A 17,657-nucleotide genomic window follows, 5' to 3' on the forward strand; every position below is an offset into this window, starting at 1 on the left:
TTTAGGGTGATTTTAACCACTTCCGGTTGCTTCAGGAAGCTTAGAATCGACACAGGTAGACCTCATAGTGTCCTGATGGACTGTCATTGAAGACAGGTTCATAAGGCATTCATAACCCACATAGGCTTCAGGTTGACTTTAGAGGAGCAGGCAATGTATTCCTATGGGGAGAGATGTCGTTGTAATCTGTGAGATCAAAAAAAACCTGTTTTACTGTTAAGGGTTAAAGCCACACGGTCAAGGTTAGGCTTGCACAGATCGGGAGGACCTCAGGAGCGTACCTGAGGTCGAATTGTGCTTCTCACCCTAACGGTTCTCTCACTGTCACCCAAAAGCAAATGACATTTAGGGCCAGGCTTCATTTTGGGCCTACTTTTTTCACGGTCGCTGCACTCAGAGCGAGCTACGGTCAAGCGGGGCATCTCGTTGAACTCGGAACGGCCTAGAGAATATGGAAATGCCATTGCAGACTCTGTGTGTCTTTAAGCACCGCACTTTGTCACTCCATCCTGTGTGTGTGTGTGTGTGTGTGTGTGAGAGAGAGCTTTTCTTTGACATCTGTTGGGAGAAATGACTGACTTACAGTTCATGGGGGTTGCCTAATCACACATATGAAGTTTTGAAAAGATCTGACCTTTTTAACCCTTGGAAACAGCACCTATGACACCATTTTAAGACACTTCCGGTTTACACAGGAAGCTGAAAGTGAACACGTGGTAGGCAATTATAGAATTTTGAGTTTTAAGTCTTTATGTTAAGAACTGACTTATTTACGGAGTGTTTAGTGAGTGTGTGTGTTATTTCAGAAAATCACAGAAATCTCGTAGAACTCCGAAGCACACATTAAAAAGATTTGTATGAACACGCTGCAACTGGATCTGTAACTGTTTAAAAAAAATTGAGTTTGGTGACAAACCACACAAATTACTCGCCAGACAACTTCGAAAAAATGTGAGTGACAGAATGATTCACAAAGTTAAATCTGCATCTGGGGAATTACTCTCTTCCCCCAAAGACATCAATGACAGATTCCGGCAGTTTTATGAGACTCTATATACATCTAAAGCGGATCCTATAACCCCTTAATTATGCAAACATTTTTGGAGGACTGTAATCTTCCTGCCCTTGAACCAGGAAGATTATAACTTCCTGAATAAGGAAATATCTCTTGATGAAATTCAAGAAACAATTAAATCTCTAAAGAGTGGCACCCCGGGCCCAGATGGATACCCTGGTGAATTCTATAAAACATTCAGCAACATGCTCTCTCCCTACCTGCACAAAATGTTTGTTCAGGCCAATGAGGATGGAGCTCTCCCTTCATTACAGTTATACATAAGAAGGGTAAGGATCCAGAAGAGGTAGGGTCATACAGACCAATATCTCTCCTTAATACAGACCAAAAGATTTTAGCAGGCTTAGCACTTTAATTGGCAAATTGGTCCATTCGGATCAGACCGGCTTTATCCCTAACAGAAACGCATTCTTCAATCTCAATATTATGTATTCTCAGATGTTACCCAACGTGGACCTTGCCGTCATATCTCTTGACGCCGAAAAGGCCTTTGACCAAGTTCCTACAGAAATGTAATATTGGAGATGAGTTCATAAATTGGATCCAGCTTTTATATAGGAACCCCTGTGCCAGAATACTCACTAACCAATCATTGTCGCCCCGATTTAACCTTAACGGGGGGACAAGGCAGGGTTGTGCGCTGTCGCCTATGCTCTTCGCCCTAATTATCGAACCGCTCGCTCAGACGATTAGATCTCATGCAGCAATCCACAGCTATAATACTAAAGATACTCTAAATAAGATTTCCCTATACGCAGATGACATCCTCCTCTTGATGTGATCAATTTGTTTGGTACCTTCTCGGGATACAGAATAAATTGGAACAAGAGTGAATTAATGCCCATACGGTCGCAAAACACCTCCTGGCTAGAACCTCTCCCATTTAAGTTATCTTCAGAAAAATTGACCTACCTAGGAATTGTAGTTACCAATCAATACACCTTACTATTTAAAGAGAATTTCCCCCCTCTGATACAAAAACTCAAAGCAAACATACTTTTACATAAACATATTTTGGAGAACTCTCCCAATTTCTCTACTCGGAAGAATTAATGCCATTAAAATGGTCTTCTTCCCACAACTTCTCTACCTATATCAGAACATCCCAGTATTCATACCTAAATCCTTTCATAAACAACTGGACTCAATTATCAATCCTTTCATCTGGGATTATAAAACACACAGGATAGGTAAAAAACACCTCTGTAAATCCAAGATGGAAGGAGGATTGTCTCTCCCAAATTGTATATTTTATTGGGCCGCTAACCTGGGCTGCTAACCTCCGCGTTGTTACGTTTCTGCTGGATGACGCACTTCCGGCATCCAGCTGGCTTACTATGGAGCGTGAGGAGTGTCACCCCTTCTCTATTGGTGCTGTGATTTTGTCGCCTGTCAATCTGGAGATGTCACTTTATTGTAACAATCCTATTATACATAGCACAGTCCGAATATGGAAGCAAATTAAAGTCCACTTTGAGCTTAGACCAATGTCATTCATGCTCCCTGTCGCCAGGAATCCCTCCTTTGCCCCTTCTAACCTTGATAACACCTTTGAGCGATGGGGGGAGCTGGGGATAAGTACCATAGGGGATTTATACATAGAAGGGACCTTTGCTTCCTTTGAGTTGCTGAGGGAAACACAATTTTTTCAGATACCTACAAATTAGAGACTACGTTAGAAAACACCTCCCAACATTTGGGAATGCTAAACCTTCCATGTTTGACAGATGCATAAAAATATGCCCCACCTCAGATAAACTGATATTGATATATGATGCTTTTCAATCTGTTAGCACACCTTCTACAGATGCCATCAAGGCAAAATGGGAGGAAGAACTAGGGACTGACATTTCTGTGGCAGACTGGGAAGAGAGCTTGGAGTATATCCACACATGCTCCATTAATTCCAGACATCGTCTCATACAATTCAAGGTATTACACAGATTACACTTTTCCAAAACTAAACTGCATAGGATATTTCCACATCCCTTACATGTGATAAATGTCAGGCTGCCTCTACTCCACTGCTCCACTGCTTTGCCTTATGGTCTAGCTTCCATGGTTATTGGTGTGGAATTTTTGGGATCCTCTCTGAAGTTTTGGAGACTTCAATAGATAACCCGCTTCTGATAATCCTGGGAGTATCTGAGTCCCTAAACGGATTAACCAACCCCCAAAAACAACTAATCTCGTACGGGATAGGGAAAGATTGAATATGTTCGTAAATGATCACCAGTCAGATGGTCGCGGCTAGGGATGCCATCTGGGCCGGCAGCCTTGCGAGGGTTAACAAGTTTAAATCTTTTACTCACATTGGCCACGGAGAAGGAGAACCCACAGGCTTTGGTAGTGGGCCGTGTCAGTGGCACTGTATTGTCCTCAAAGCGAGCAAAGAAGTTTTTTAATTTGTCTGGGAGCAAGACGTTGGTGTTCGCGACTGGGCTCGTTTTCTTTTTGTAATATGTGATTGACTGTAAGACCCTGCCAAATGCGTTTCGTGTTTGAGCTGTTGAATGGCAACTCTACTTTGTCTCTATACTGACACTTTGCTTGTTTGAGGGAATAGCTGCATTGTTTGTATTTGTTAATGTTTCCAGTCGCCTTGCCATGATTAAAAGAGGTGCTTCTCTTTCAGTTTTGCGCGAATGTGCCATCAATCCACGGTTTCTGTTTAGGAAAGGTTTTAATAGTCACAGTTGGGTACGATATCTCTGATGCACTTGCTAATAAACTCGCTCACCGAGTCAACGTTATTGTCTGAGGCTATCTGGAACATATCCCAGTACACGTGATTGCTTCAATCTTGAAGTGTCGAATCCGATTAGTCAGATCAGCATTGGATAGACCTGAGCAGGGGCGTTTCCTGTTTTAGTTTGTCTATAGGCTGGGAATCTTTAAAAAAATGGAGTCGTGGTCAGATTTGCCAAAGGCAGGGCTTTGCATGCATCGCAGAAGTTAATGTGGCAATGATCCAGAATGCTACGACCTCGTGTCACTCATTCGATATGCTGATAGAATATAGGGAGTCTTGTTCTCACGTTAGCTTTGTTAAAATCCCCAGTTACAATACATGCAGCCTCGATGTATGGTTTCTAGTTTACATAGAGACCAGTGAAGTTCTTTCAGGTTGGAGGGATATATGCAACTGACTATTTTCGAAGAGAATTCTCTTGGAAGATAATGCGGTCAGCATTTGATTGTAAGGAATTCTAGGTCAGGTGAACAAAATTACTTAAGTTCCTATATGTTGTAGTGATTACACCATGAGTCGTTAATCATAAGGCATACACCTCCGCCCTTCACTATATCACAGTAATAAGGTGTAGTTAAATAAGTTCTAGTTAATCAAATCACTTTCTCTACTTCCCGTCCCAGGTCATTACCTGGACCAGAAGAGGCTAAAACAGGGCCTGTACCGCCACCCATGGGATGACATCTCCTATGTGCTTCCTGAACACATGTCAATGTAACTGATGACAGCGAGTCGGCACCTCTGGATGTCAACACTCGGATATGACGGGAAGCATTTTCACCTTATCACTTCAACAACCTCTGCCTTTGGGCAGGGTAAATCCAGAGGTGGGGGGGATATGGGGGAAGAGGGGAGCGTTAGTTTTATTAGGTCACTAAAGAAAAAGGGAATAATTTACGTTATTTAAGTTATGAGTTCAATCGTTAACAAAAAAAAGGAGCCGAACCAATGCAAGCTGCAGCTGTGGTCACACTAGGTGACTGGGAAAACTAGGTCACCGGTTCACAAATGGGATAGTGGCTTTTGACCATGCCACCTGGTTGTTTGGTCCATCGCCTACTCGCTTATATTTTATTTTCATATCTCTTACTAAACTCTCAAACGATTAACAGTTGGTTGAGCTGTATAATATAGGGCTAGCCCTGCTTTAGGCCTCTAGGGTGTGTGCTGTTGAAAGTTAGCATGCTTTCTGGGTGACTTGGTAATGCACATAACATGAACACCGGCTTGCCTATGGAGAAGTAGTCTTGGTCGGTAAACCTGCATCCCTCAATGGAGTGTAAGCCTTGAACGATCCACCGTCATGTACATTACAAAACCAAAGTATTGTGTGAGGTTTTATTTACACATTTAATCTAGTTTCCGACCTTAATCCCCTTCCAAAGTTGTGTAGCCTATTATGGTGTGTACTCTGTGGCTGTTCAAGATAAGGGGGCACGGTTTAACTAGCTGAATGTTAGTGTTGATTTGCCACTGCCTTTTTTTTTTTTTTTAGGATCCCAATTATCTGTTGCAAAAGCAACAGCTACTCTTCCTGATGTCCTTTCTCATCCCCTCTGTCATTGGACGAAACGATCATGTTAACTTTATTTTCATCCATTTAGATTTCAAGAAATTACAAATGTGTTATTTTAAAATGTTTCAAAATAAAGGAAAAGGCAATAAACAGTCCTACTTTTGAAGGGGTTAATTGCTTTAAAATGTGAGTCTTAAATGCATCTTTTGCGAGGGACCATGAAGGCAGTGTATTTTATCTGGGAAAATAGTGTCTGATTTGCACGTTATGTCTAGATTATTGCTACCAGTAGCCATTTTTCTTTGTCCTCAATGTTCTGTGACAGGCATGTTTGTACTTCGTTTTATTTAAATGTGAATTAAAAATGCTTCTTAGTTTATTAAAACCAAGCATGTCTAACTTTTCATTGTGGCTATTTATTATCACTAAGTGATGCATGTAGCAGCTGTGCTGGTCGACACACATTGGTGTGAAGGATTTAGTATTATCCAAATATATCAAATAGTATATAGGTTAACTGAGCATATACAGTTAGTGGATAAATTATTTTGTGTGGGAATATACAGTGGCAAAAAAAAGTATGTGAACCCTTTGGAATTACCTGCATTTCTGCATAAATTGGTCATACAATTTTATGTGATCTTCATCTAAGTCACAACAATAGACAAAACAAACAATTATATGTTATGTCTTTATTGAACACACCATGTGAACCCTTGTATTTAATAACAAGTGAACCCTCCTTTGGCAGCAATTAACCTCAACCGAATGTTTTCTGTAGTTGCGGATCAGACCTTCAAAGGTCAGGAGGAATTTTGGACCATACACTTTTACCAAACTGTTTCAGTTCAACAATATTTGTAGGATGCCTGGTGTGAACCACTCTCGGGTTCATGTCACAGCATTTTAAATCTGCTTAAAGTCGGGACTGGGCCATCTTCTGTTGAAGCCATTCTGTTGTTGATTTACTTCTGTCTTTTGGGTCATTGTCCTCTGTTGCATCACCCAACTTCTTTTGCGCTTTACATTCATTCTTCACATAAGACAATGCTTCTTGTAGATAGCAAACTTAAATTGTGATTTTTTTTTTTAATAGGGCAAGGCAGCTCGAACCAACATCTCTGATCTTGTCTCATTGATTGGACTGGACAATTTTCAGCAAGTTGCAACATTGAAATAACCACTTTTCCATAAACAAGCTCATAGACAGCACAGCAAACAATTGTACATCCAGAGTGCATCAAACATGATTTAGAGCTTGTTTATGGAAAAGTGGTTATTTCTGTATTTTCAACGTTGCAACTTGACGAAAACCGTCCAGTGTTCATTTCATCTCAAATAGACAGCACAGCAAACATGATTGCCGTGCTGTCTATTTGAGATGAAATGAACAACTGTGGACAGTTTTCAGCAACTTGCAACACAGAAATATACACTTTTCCACAAACAAACTCTAAATTCTTGTTTGATGCACTCTGGATGAAAAAAAAAATTGTGCTGTCTATTTGAGATGAAATTAACACTGGACAGTTTTCAGCAAGTTGCAACATTGAAATACAGTTATAGACACTTTAACATCTATAACATAAGGTCTATAAGGTCTATAACATGTTTGATGCAATTGGCAAGTAAAATTTTGTCCACACCTGCGTTTTTGGGATGTTAGGAACACTGTCAGCAAGAGGTATTGTAAGAGAACACCCCCCTGAAATGGACAAAAATGAATGGGAAGTCATTGGCACTTGACAAACCATATACACGGTGTCCAATACAACTCAATTCGGCGTCGTTTCGTTCAAAGTTGATTGCCATATGGCAAATGCCAGGTGTAAACACTTTAAAAATCCAACAGGTGTGTGTGTGAGAGCTTTTCTTTGACATCTGTTGGGAGAAATGACTGATTTACAGTTCATGGTTGCCTAATCACACAAATGACGTTTTGGAAAGATCTGACTTTTTTAACCCTTTGAAACAGCCCCTGTGACACCAATTACGGCACTTCCGGTTGGCACAGGAAGCTATAGGTAAACACATATCCTCATTGGGGTATGCCCTTTACAGAATCCTGAGTTTTAAGTGTTAAGCCTACCCCCTACTTTTTCGAACATTCTGTTAAAAATCGCGCAACATTTCAGCGTCCTGCTACTCATGCCAGGAATATAGTATTTGCATGTGATTAGTATGTGTGGATAGAAAACACTCACGTTTCTAAAACTAGTTAAATCACGGCTGTGGCTATAACAGAGCGTGTGTTTCATCGAAAAGCGCAAGAAAAACTGGTCACTGAAAACGAAAAAATATCCATGCGCCACTTGCATGTCTTGTTTAAGGGACACCAAATTAAATGGTGCTGAGATTGCAATTCCTACAGCTTCCACACGATGTCGCCAGTCTTGTCAATTTCTGGGAGTTATTTCTTGGTCAAACAAAGAAGAAACCCCATTCCATCCGGTCTCCGACAGGAAGTTTTGGAAGAGAGATTTCCGAACATGATTTGAAGACGTGGAGCTATTGAATTACACCGTGATCAATTTGATAGATTATTAACGTTTACTAATACCTAAAGTTGTATTACAAAAGTATTTCGAAGTGTTTTGTGAAAGTTTATCGTCGACCTTTTTAATTTAAAAAAAATGACGCTGCGTTTTGAAACGGTGTTTTTTTCTGAATCACACAGTTTCCATATATGGATATTTTGGTTATATATGGACCGATTTAATCGAAGAAAAAAAAGACCCAATAGTGATGTTTATGGGGCATATAGGAGTGCCAACAAAGAAGCTCGTCAAAGGTAATGAATATTTTATTTATGCTATTTGTGTAGCGCCGGCTACGCTAATTCTTTTGTTTACGTCGCCTTCAGGTATTTCGGGGTGTTGCATGCTATCAGATAATAGCTTCTCATGCTTTCGCCGAAAAGCATTTTAAAAATCTGACTTGTTGGCTAGATTCACAACGAGTGTAGCTTTATATCAATACCCTGTGTTTTAATGAACGTTTGAGCACAGAACAGTATGTTTCAGTAACAACACGTTTGTGGCGTCTGTCTTCACACAGCAGGCGTATTCGGAGAAACATATTGCTAATTAGCTCAGGTAGTCCACTCTGTCTAACGTAAATAAGCGCTGTGAGATGGAAATATGGTCGTGTGGGAACCCCAGCCCTATAAAGCTGTGTATCAATTTAAATTTTAGTTTTTTGAAAATGGGTTATCACGGATATGAAAGATACGGTCATCACGCCTCCAAAAACATATCGCTAGCGATGCTTGTTTAATGTTCAGAACTCCCCCTCCAGAATACGACTCTTCACCCAATGATTTAGCCACATGTATGTCTAATGTAACGTTATCTCATGATGACAAAGTCAAGCGTTAGCTAACAGCTAGCCTAGCTCAAATGTCGGTTATTAAACTAACGTTACCTAGCTACCGATTAGTGGTGAACTACACACAAAAACAAACATCTTTAACCTCACCCGTTCGAAAGAATTTCATATACAGACGATTGATGTGCCAGTATATTTCAATTTCAAGTCTTAATTGATTTGCTTTTCCCATTGAACTGTAACTATACTATAACAGAGAGCTAAGAGCTAGCTAGTTTGTTGTCATGCTGACGTCGGATATACGACGGAGCACCGCGAGGTAAGATTCAATAACAAAAAAGTTACCAATACCCCAAAACCAATCCTTACCATTAGTAGTTTTATGGTAGAAATTGCCTCAAGGTCATATTACATCATGTTAACATCAAGTGTTTGAAATATTTAGGAAATTATGTTTTGCTGATAAAATACTGTAACGACCCTGCGTTTATAAGCGCGGAAATCGACTCTGCCGCACGATCACCTCGGCGCGCTATCCAAACATGCAATTTCACTAGAGGCACGCATTTCCCAAAGTGTTTGAAATCTTTTGGAAATTATGCTTTGCCTGTTAAAATACGTAAAATTGATTTCCTCAAATATTATAAAATATCTCCGAGGTTGAAATTCTCCAAATGGCACTTCATTTCTGTTGTGTTGTAATTTTATGATAGAAATTGCCTAATGTTAATCACCAATGTCACTGACTAAAATGCATACAATTATTTATATTATTATTGAAAAAGATCTCATGGTTGAAATTCTACAAATTATACCTCCATTCTGTCCTTTAGTAGTGTTTCTGTAGAAATTGCCACAAAAGTCATATTAAATCATGTTAATCACCAATGTTGGAAATCTGACTAAAAGGATATTTTCTGAGTAAAGTACACAAAATCGTGTAGTAGTTTTATGGTAGAAATATTCTCATGTTCACGAAAAGTGGTTGAAAACCTTTGGAAGTTATGTTGTTTTTTACCCCCCTTTTCCCCCATGAACTGTAAATCAGTCATTTCTCCCAACAGATGTCAAAGAAAAGCTCTCTCACACACACACACACACACACAGCAAGGATGGAGTGACAAAGTGCGGTGCTTAAAGACACACACAGCCTGCAATGTCATTTCCATATTCTCTAGGCCGTTCCGAGTTCAAGGAGATGCCCCGCTTGACCGTAGCTCGCTCTGAGTGCAGCGACCGTGAAAAAAGTAGGCCCAAAATGTCATTTGCTTTTGGGTGACAGTGAGAGAACCGTTAGGGTGAGAAGCACAATTCGACCTCAGGTACGCTCCTGAGGTCCTCCCGATCTGTGCAAGCCTAACCTTGACCGTGTGGCTTTAACCCTTAACAGTAAAACAGTTTTTTTTTGATCTCACAGATTACAACGACATCTCTCCCCATAGGAATACATTGCCTGCTCCTCTAAAGTCAACCTGAAGCCTATGTGGGTTATGAATGCCTTATGAACCTGTCTTCAATGACAGTCCATCAGGACACTATGAGGTCTACCTGTGTCGATTCTAAGCTTCCTGAAGCAACCGGAAGTGGTTAAAATCACCCTAAACGTGTTTTTCCATACCCAACCAGCAGTTTGTGATAAATAGTGCATTCAACCCTGTGTAAATCGGTCAGTTCTTAACATAAACACTTAAAACTCAGGATTCTGTAAAGGCATACCCCAATGAGGATATGTGTTTACCTATAGCTTCCTGTGCCAACCGGAAGTGCCATAATTGGTGTCACAGGGGCTGTTTCAAAGGGTTAAAAAAGTCAGATCTTTCCAAAACTTCATTTGTGTGATTAGGCAACCCCCATGAACTGTAAATCAGTCATTTTTCCCATAAAATTTCAAAGAAAAACGAAATCACACACAAGCACAGCTTGGAAGGAGGGACACATTGGGGTGCGTAGAGACATACGCTGCCTTCATTAGTTAGCTTTGTTCGAGCTAAAAAAGAACCGTCAGACCTAGAGTTACGAAACTTTAGAAACCTGTTCTAGACCTCAGGTCGATAGTGCGTGGTGAGGTACGTGGCTCTAGAAGGTTCTCGGACCGAGAAACTTTTTCGGACCGAAAAAGTTGTGGAAAAATGGCATAAGGACAACAAAGTCAAGGTATTGGAGTTGTCATCACAGAGCCCTGACCTCAATCCTATAGAAAATGTGTGGGCAGAACTGAAGAAGCGTGTGCGAGCAAAGAGGCCGACAAACATGACTCAGTTACACCAGCTGTCAGGTGGAATGGGCCAAAATGTAGGAATATCAGTGCAGACATTTTGCTCATACATATGATTATCTGCCCAAAAGCCTAGCTCCCGGTCCCTCCCTCACCTCTCCTTCTCTGCTAGGATAAGTTTGGTGAGATATGCATGCAGCTTGTTCTCCTGGTTGATGCGCTTCTCCTCAGCGACCCGCAGGGCACTCGGGATGTCGTCTCCAAAGTTCAGTCTCTGCTCCTTGGCCAGATTGTAAGCTGCCGACAGAAAAGGTCCAGACATGAATGTAATACTGCCTCAGAGATGCCTAGTACTGGGTATAGTTAGAATGTTGACAGCATTATAAATTGCAACTGCACATCTACAGTGCATTCAGAAAGTATTCAGACCCCTTCACTTTTTCCACATTGTTATGTTACAGCGTAACTAACAATATATTAATACATTTTTCCCCTCAATCTACACACAACACCCCATAATGACACAACAAAAACAGGTTTAGAAATGTTTGCAAAAACAGAAATACCTTATTTACATAAGTATTCAGACCATTTGCTATGATACTCGAAATTGAGCTGAGGTGCATCCTGTTTCCATTGATCATCCTTGAGGTAGTTCTACAACTTGAAGGCCTCTCAGACATGAGAAACAATATTTTCTGGGCTGATGAAACCAAGATTGAACTATTTGGCCTGAATGCCAAGTGTCATGTCTGGAGGAAACCAGGCACTGCTCATCGCCTAGCCAAAATCATCCCTACAGTGAAGCGTGGTGATGGCAGCATCGTTCTGTGGAGAGGTTTTTCAAAAGCAGGGACTGGGAGACTAGTCAGGATCGAGAGAAAGATGAATGGAGCAAAGTACAGAGAGATCCTTGATGAAAACCTACTCCAGAGCGCTCCGGGCCTCAAACTGGGGCAAAGGTTCACCTTCCAACAGGACAACGACCCTACGCACACAGCCAAGAAAACGCAGGGGTGGCTTCGGGACAAGTCTCAATGTCCTTGAGTGGCCCAGCCCGGATTTGAACTCGATCAAACATCTCTGGAGAGACCTGAAAACAGCTGTCCAGCAATGCACCCCATCCAACCTGAGACCTTGAGAGGATCTGCAGAGAAAAATGGGATAAAGTCCCCCAAATACAGGTGTGCCAAGCTTGTAGTGTCATACGCAAGAAGGATGTAATCACTGCCAAAGGTACTTCAACAAAGTACTGAGTAAAGGGTCTGAACACTTAAATAAATGTGATATATTTACAAAAAAATATATATTTTAAAAAGGTGTGACATTATGGGGTATTGTGTGTAGATTGAGTTTGAATTTTTTAATCCATTTTAGAATAAGGCTGTAAAGTAATACAATTTTGAAAAAGTCTGAACTTTCCTAATGAAGGAGGCATAAAAAGACTGTTCATATAATCGTATTCATTACACACTGGGACACTTTGTGCCTGATTCCGGCTCGAGTTAAGCATGCGTATTTGGAACGCAATTCCCTTTCTATGCACTACTCTCCATGCCTATTGTGACGAATTTAAGCATGAATAGCATGCTATTCGCCTGCTAATCATTTTGGGAGGAGATTGAATAAATTAATGTGTGGCAGAGATGTCTAATGAAAAGCCGTATTCTGACCATGCCTTAATTCTCTAATTCCACCACCTTCACGCATGAGGAAACCATGAATATGGTCCAGCAAATCTATCGACTCCAAGTGGAAAAATCATCTACTTTATTTTTTCCGATTGCAATAACACCATTGTCCAAGCACCATAATTTGCAGCTTGATAATAGCTAGGTAAATTAGTAATATTTTTTTGGATAAGAAAATTGTAAATATAAATTGTTTAAATGTAAATTGTAAATATATTTGACCTTATAGTCGCTTGAGACAAAGGTGCCAGTCATATGGCAGAAAACTAAAGCATATCAACTTATGTTTATGAAATGCCGTGCCATTATGCAGAATTTCAATTGTACGGCCTTTTAACTTGCAGGGATGGACACTCTTGAATGTCTTAATTATAGGCTACCCCGACTTTGTCTCCTATTTCTATCATGTTAAATATTAACCACTGTGAGTAGGCATAATAATAACACTTATTCAACTGCCAATTTACTATTAGTTCCCTTCAGTAGGTATAACCTAACCTAAGTTTGGTTTACCTTTATTTGCTTCCTCTGTAAACGCCGTCACGGCCATGTGGCTATTGCTAAGGATCATTAGTAACAATTGATAACATAAAAAAATAAAAGGCTAATTAAATCGTTTATGGAGCGGAACACTGATTAAGACAGCAGTTTGAACCCGATGTATGGCACCATACTTGGCTGTGTCATCACCCAGTTCCATGGTTGGTGCAGGCAATAGATGTGGGTATAGCTATTGTACACTATTCTCTATGTACACAAATATTCCAACATTACCACAGGTTAAATAAGTGAGTGTGGCAATTTTTAGAATGAATCAAACCACTGTTTACTTTCTTTCATGCCGAAAGGCTCTCCAAGCTATTTTTTTATGATTCATAAATACTTTCCTAACCCTAAATAACCTACAAGATCGGAGTATTTTTTTTAAATCTACCAACTGGTGTTGAAACGGAGACAAATATGCATATTTAGATATCTTTCCTTCATTGATCCATAATATTCTGAACCCGTTCTCTCAATATATTCTATTGAGTCTGTTGACAAAAAAAAAAAAGCATGTGAAAAAGGTAATTAAAATAACCAAATTCAACCTAGCTAATTTCCGATTTATACGAAATTGTTTGACTACAGAGGTAGCAAAACTGTAATTCAAATCTATGATACTGCTTGACTAGTTGGGCCCATGCTTGCTGTACAACATTAAAACCTATTCAGTCTGTCTACAAACAGGCTCTCAAAGTGCTTGATAGGAAGCCCAATAGCCATCATCATTGTCACATCCTTAGAAAGCATGAGCTCTTGAGTTGGGAAAATCTTGTGCAATACACCGACGCATGTCTTGTATTCAAGATCCTTAATGGCCTGGCTCCCCCTCCACTCAATATTTTTGTTAAACAGAAAACCCAGACATATGGCAGCAGATCCACAAGGTCTGTCATGAGAGGTGACTGTATAGTTCCCCTAAGGAAAAGCACCTTTAGTAAATCTGCATTCTCTGTGAGAGCTTCCCATGTCTGGAATACACTGCCATCAGGCACACATAACTGCACCACATATCACACTTTCACAAAATGCTTGAAGACATGGCTAAAGGTCAATCAGATTTGTGAACATGGTCCCTAGCTGTGTGTTGCCGCTTTCCATGTTGTCTGTTGTCTGTAGCTTGTGAGGTGTGGAAACACTTTGTTGCTTTTATGAATTTTGTTTTATGTTGCTCTGTCTGTATGCTGCGTCTTGCTTGTCCTATGTTGCTCTGTCTGTATGCTATGTCTTGCTTGTTCTATGCTGCTATTGTCTATATTGTAATTGTTTTTAATAACCTGCCCAGGGACTGCGGTTGAAAATTAGCCGGCTGGCTAAAACCGGCACTTTTACTGAAACGTTGATTAATGTGCACTGTAAAAATTAAAAATAAACTCAAAAACCAAAGTGAAAAGGTGTACTGTATTTAAAGGGAAGACTTATTAAGACAAATGTACTGAAAACCCTATTGAATAAAAACTCCACGAGAACATCTGTTGGCCAGCCAGTGGGAAGGTTTCTAGCAGTTCAATTACACTTATTTGGCGTGCGCAAGTGAACCACGTCTACAAAGCCTGTTACGCACCTTAATAAGGTTACTCTGAATACCAACTACTAAAAAGTATATAGGAAAGGCGTCATTTCCTAAATAGGACCCTTAGTGAATACAGGCCCAAACTTAATCTGTGTCTAGGAAACTGGCCTTGAGGGTTGGTCCTGACCTCTCTGCAGGTTGCCGATGGCCTCGTTGAAGTTCTCCAGCTCCAGGTGACACACACTGGCACAGGAAGAAGTGGGCTTTGACAGAATGGGGGTCCAGTTCCAGCGCCAGGGCTTTGTCGTTCTGCTTGCAGCTTCACTTGGCACAGAGTACGGTTGGTGTAGTACACCGCCACTGAGGGGTTACGGTTCTGTTGGCAAGATGTATACACACACAGGTGCAACCACACACGTTAGGCCTACATATTGCACAAGCTATTTTTGTAAGAGTGCATCAGACCAAGCTACTTCTATTCTGACATCTATTCAGAGTAGGTGAATAGGACAGTGTCAATATCTCATATCATATAGACTTTCAGTCATCTGAAAAGGTGTAGACATTTTACATCATCATTCCCCTTAAGAGCAGTAGCTTGCTACTCACTATGGTTTTGCTGTAGCAGGTGGCAGCTTCCTGGTACTTGCGGCAGAGGAACAGTCGCTTGCCCTGCTCCTTCAGCTCCTGTGCTGTGGAACTCTTCTCTGGGCTGCTAGCCATCTTCTCTGGTGGCTCTGCAGCGCCCGCTGCGCACTGTTTCCCTATCCTGTTCCCCGTCTCTCCGGCTGGCTAGCTGTCAGGTGAAAGAATGGCCCTGTTCTTTGTCTTCTCACAAACTAGAAAAGAAAGATAGGCAGCATCAGCAACAGTCGATGCGTTGCTGCTGCGTGTGGTGAGGTGCTGTTGCAACTCATACATTGAGCCCTCACATTTCACTGGCTAGCTAGTTATGCATCAACATATGGTTGTGCAACTAAGATGCTGAAGTCAATGGTTGAGACGCATTAAAACCAGTCATTATCGGGCACACCACCTGGCCATGACCACACTGAAAGGACTGTATGTCAAAACTACGCTAACTAGCTAATGGCTGACGTTGCGCCCTCCCTCAGTCCCTGTGTCACTACACAAAACAAGGTAGCTAGCTAGCTAGTTGCGTTGGTAAAGACCGTGGACTTTCCCCATTGGTTTGCTGATATGGTTTACTGAGTCAAACTTCTGCTACAATGCAACGTCCAAATCCCACAGCTAAGCAACGATGCTAACGCTAGCCCAATAGTGGAGTAAACTTAGCCTATCGTTACTCCTTTGTACAATGACCTTAGGTACATGTTATATTTAAAGGGAGAATTAGCTCTGGAAGCCATCTAAACGTGAATCGATTCTCAGTTGCAGTAACGTTACGGTTCTTGAAATAAATCCCTCTAGGTTCATATCACATCAAAATAATTTCACTAATGCATAAAAATACACACCTACTGTACACGGTCTTAACCGGTTAACACAGAACAGTATTTTTCAGTAACAACACGTTTGTGGCGTCTGTCTTCACACAGCAGGCGTATTCGGAGAAACAGATTGCTAATTAGCTCAGGTAGTCCACTCTGTCTTCCGTAAATAAGCGCTGTGAGATGGAAATATGGTCGTGTGGGAACCCCAGCCCTATAAAGCTGTGTATCAATTTAAATTTTAGTTTTTTGAAAATGGGTTCTCACGGATATGAAAGATAAGGTCATTACGCCTCCAAAAACATATCGCTAGCGATGCTTGTTTAATGTTCAGAACTCCCCCTCCAGAATACGCCTCTTCACCCAATGATTTAGCCACATGTATGTCTAATGTAACGTTATCTCATGATGACAAAGTCAAGCGTTAGCTAACAGCTAGCCTAGCTCAAATGTCGGTTATTAAACTAACGTTACCTAGCTACCGATTAGTGGTGAACTACACACAAAAACAAACATCTTTAACCTCACCCGTTCGAAAGAATTTCATATACAGACGATTGATGTGCCAGTATATTTCAATTTCAAGTCTTAATTGATTTGCTTTTCCCATTGAACTGTAACTATACTATAACAGAGAGCTAAGAGCTAGCTAGTTTGTTGTCATGCTGACGTCGGATATACGACGGAGCACCGCGAGGTAAGATTCAATAACAAAAAAGTTACCAATACCCCAAAACCAATCCTTACCATTAGTAGTTTTATGGTAGAAATTGCCTCAAGGTCATATTACATCATGTTAACATCAAGTGTTTGAAATATTTAGGAAATTATGTTTTGCTGATAAAATACTGTAACGACCCTGCGTTTATAAGCGCGGAAATCGACTCTGCCGCACGATCACCTCGGCGCGCTATCCAAACATGCAATTTCACTAGAGGCACGCATTTCCCAAAGTGTTTGAAATCTTTTGGAAATTATGCTTTGCCTGTTATGCTTTGCCTGCTTTGCCTGTTAAAATACGTAAAATTGATTTCCTCAAATATTATAAAATATCTCCGAGGTTGAAATTCTCCAAATGGCACTTCATTTCTGTTGTGTTGTAATTTTATGATAGAAATTGCCTAATGTTAATCACCAATGTCACTGACTAAAATGCATACAATTATTTATATTATTATTGAAAAAGATCTCATGGTTGAAATTCTACAAATTATACCTCCATTCTGTCCTTTAGTAGTGTTTCTGTAGAAATTGCCACAAAAGTCATATTAAATCATGTTAATCACCAATGTTGGAAATCTGACTAAAAGGATATTTTCTGAGTAAAGTACACAAAATCGTGTAGTAGTTTTATGGTAGAAATATTCTCATGTTCACAAAAAGTGGTTGAAAACCTTTGGAAGTTATGTTGTTTTTTACCCCCCTTTTCCCCCATGAACTGTAAATCAGTCATTTCTCCCAACAGATGTCAAAGAAAAGCTCTCTCACACACACACACACACAGCAAGGATGGAGTGACAAAGTGCGGTGCTTAAAGACACACACAGCCTGCAATGTCATTTCCATATTCTCTA

The 17,657-nt window shown here is 40.5% G+C and overlaps 1 long non-coding RNA gene across 1 annotated transcript; it reads left to right on the forward strand.

The window, feature by feature from the left end:
- Window positions 1-711: 711 nt before the first annotated feature.
- Window positions 712-5,749, forward strand: LOC118942045. The gene is made up of 2 exons (XR_005037943.1): window positions 712-3,007; window positions 4,451-5,749. It is a non-coding gene; the product is annotated as an uncharacterized LOC118942045 (long non-coding RNA).
- The last annotated feature ends 11,908 nt before the right edge of the window (window positions 5,750-17,657 follow it).

Source organism: Oncorhynchus mykiss, chromosome 20 (assembly GCF_013265735.2).
Source record: "Oncorhynchus mykiss isolate Arlee chromosome 20, USDA_OmykA_1.1, whole genome shotgun sequence".
In the NCBI taxonomy this organism is placed as follows: domain Eukaryota; kingdom Metazoa; phylum Chordata; class Actinopteri; order Salmoniformes; family Salmonidae; genus Oncorhynchus; species Oncorhynchus mykiss.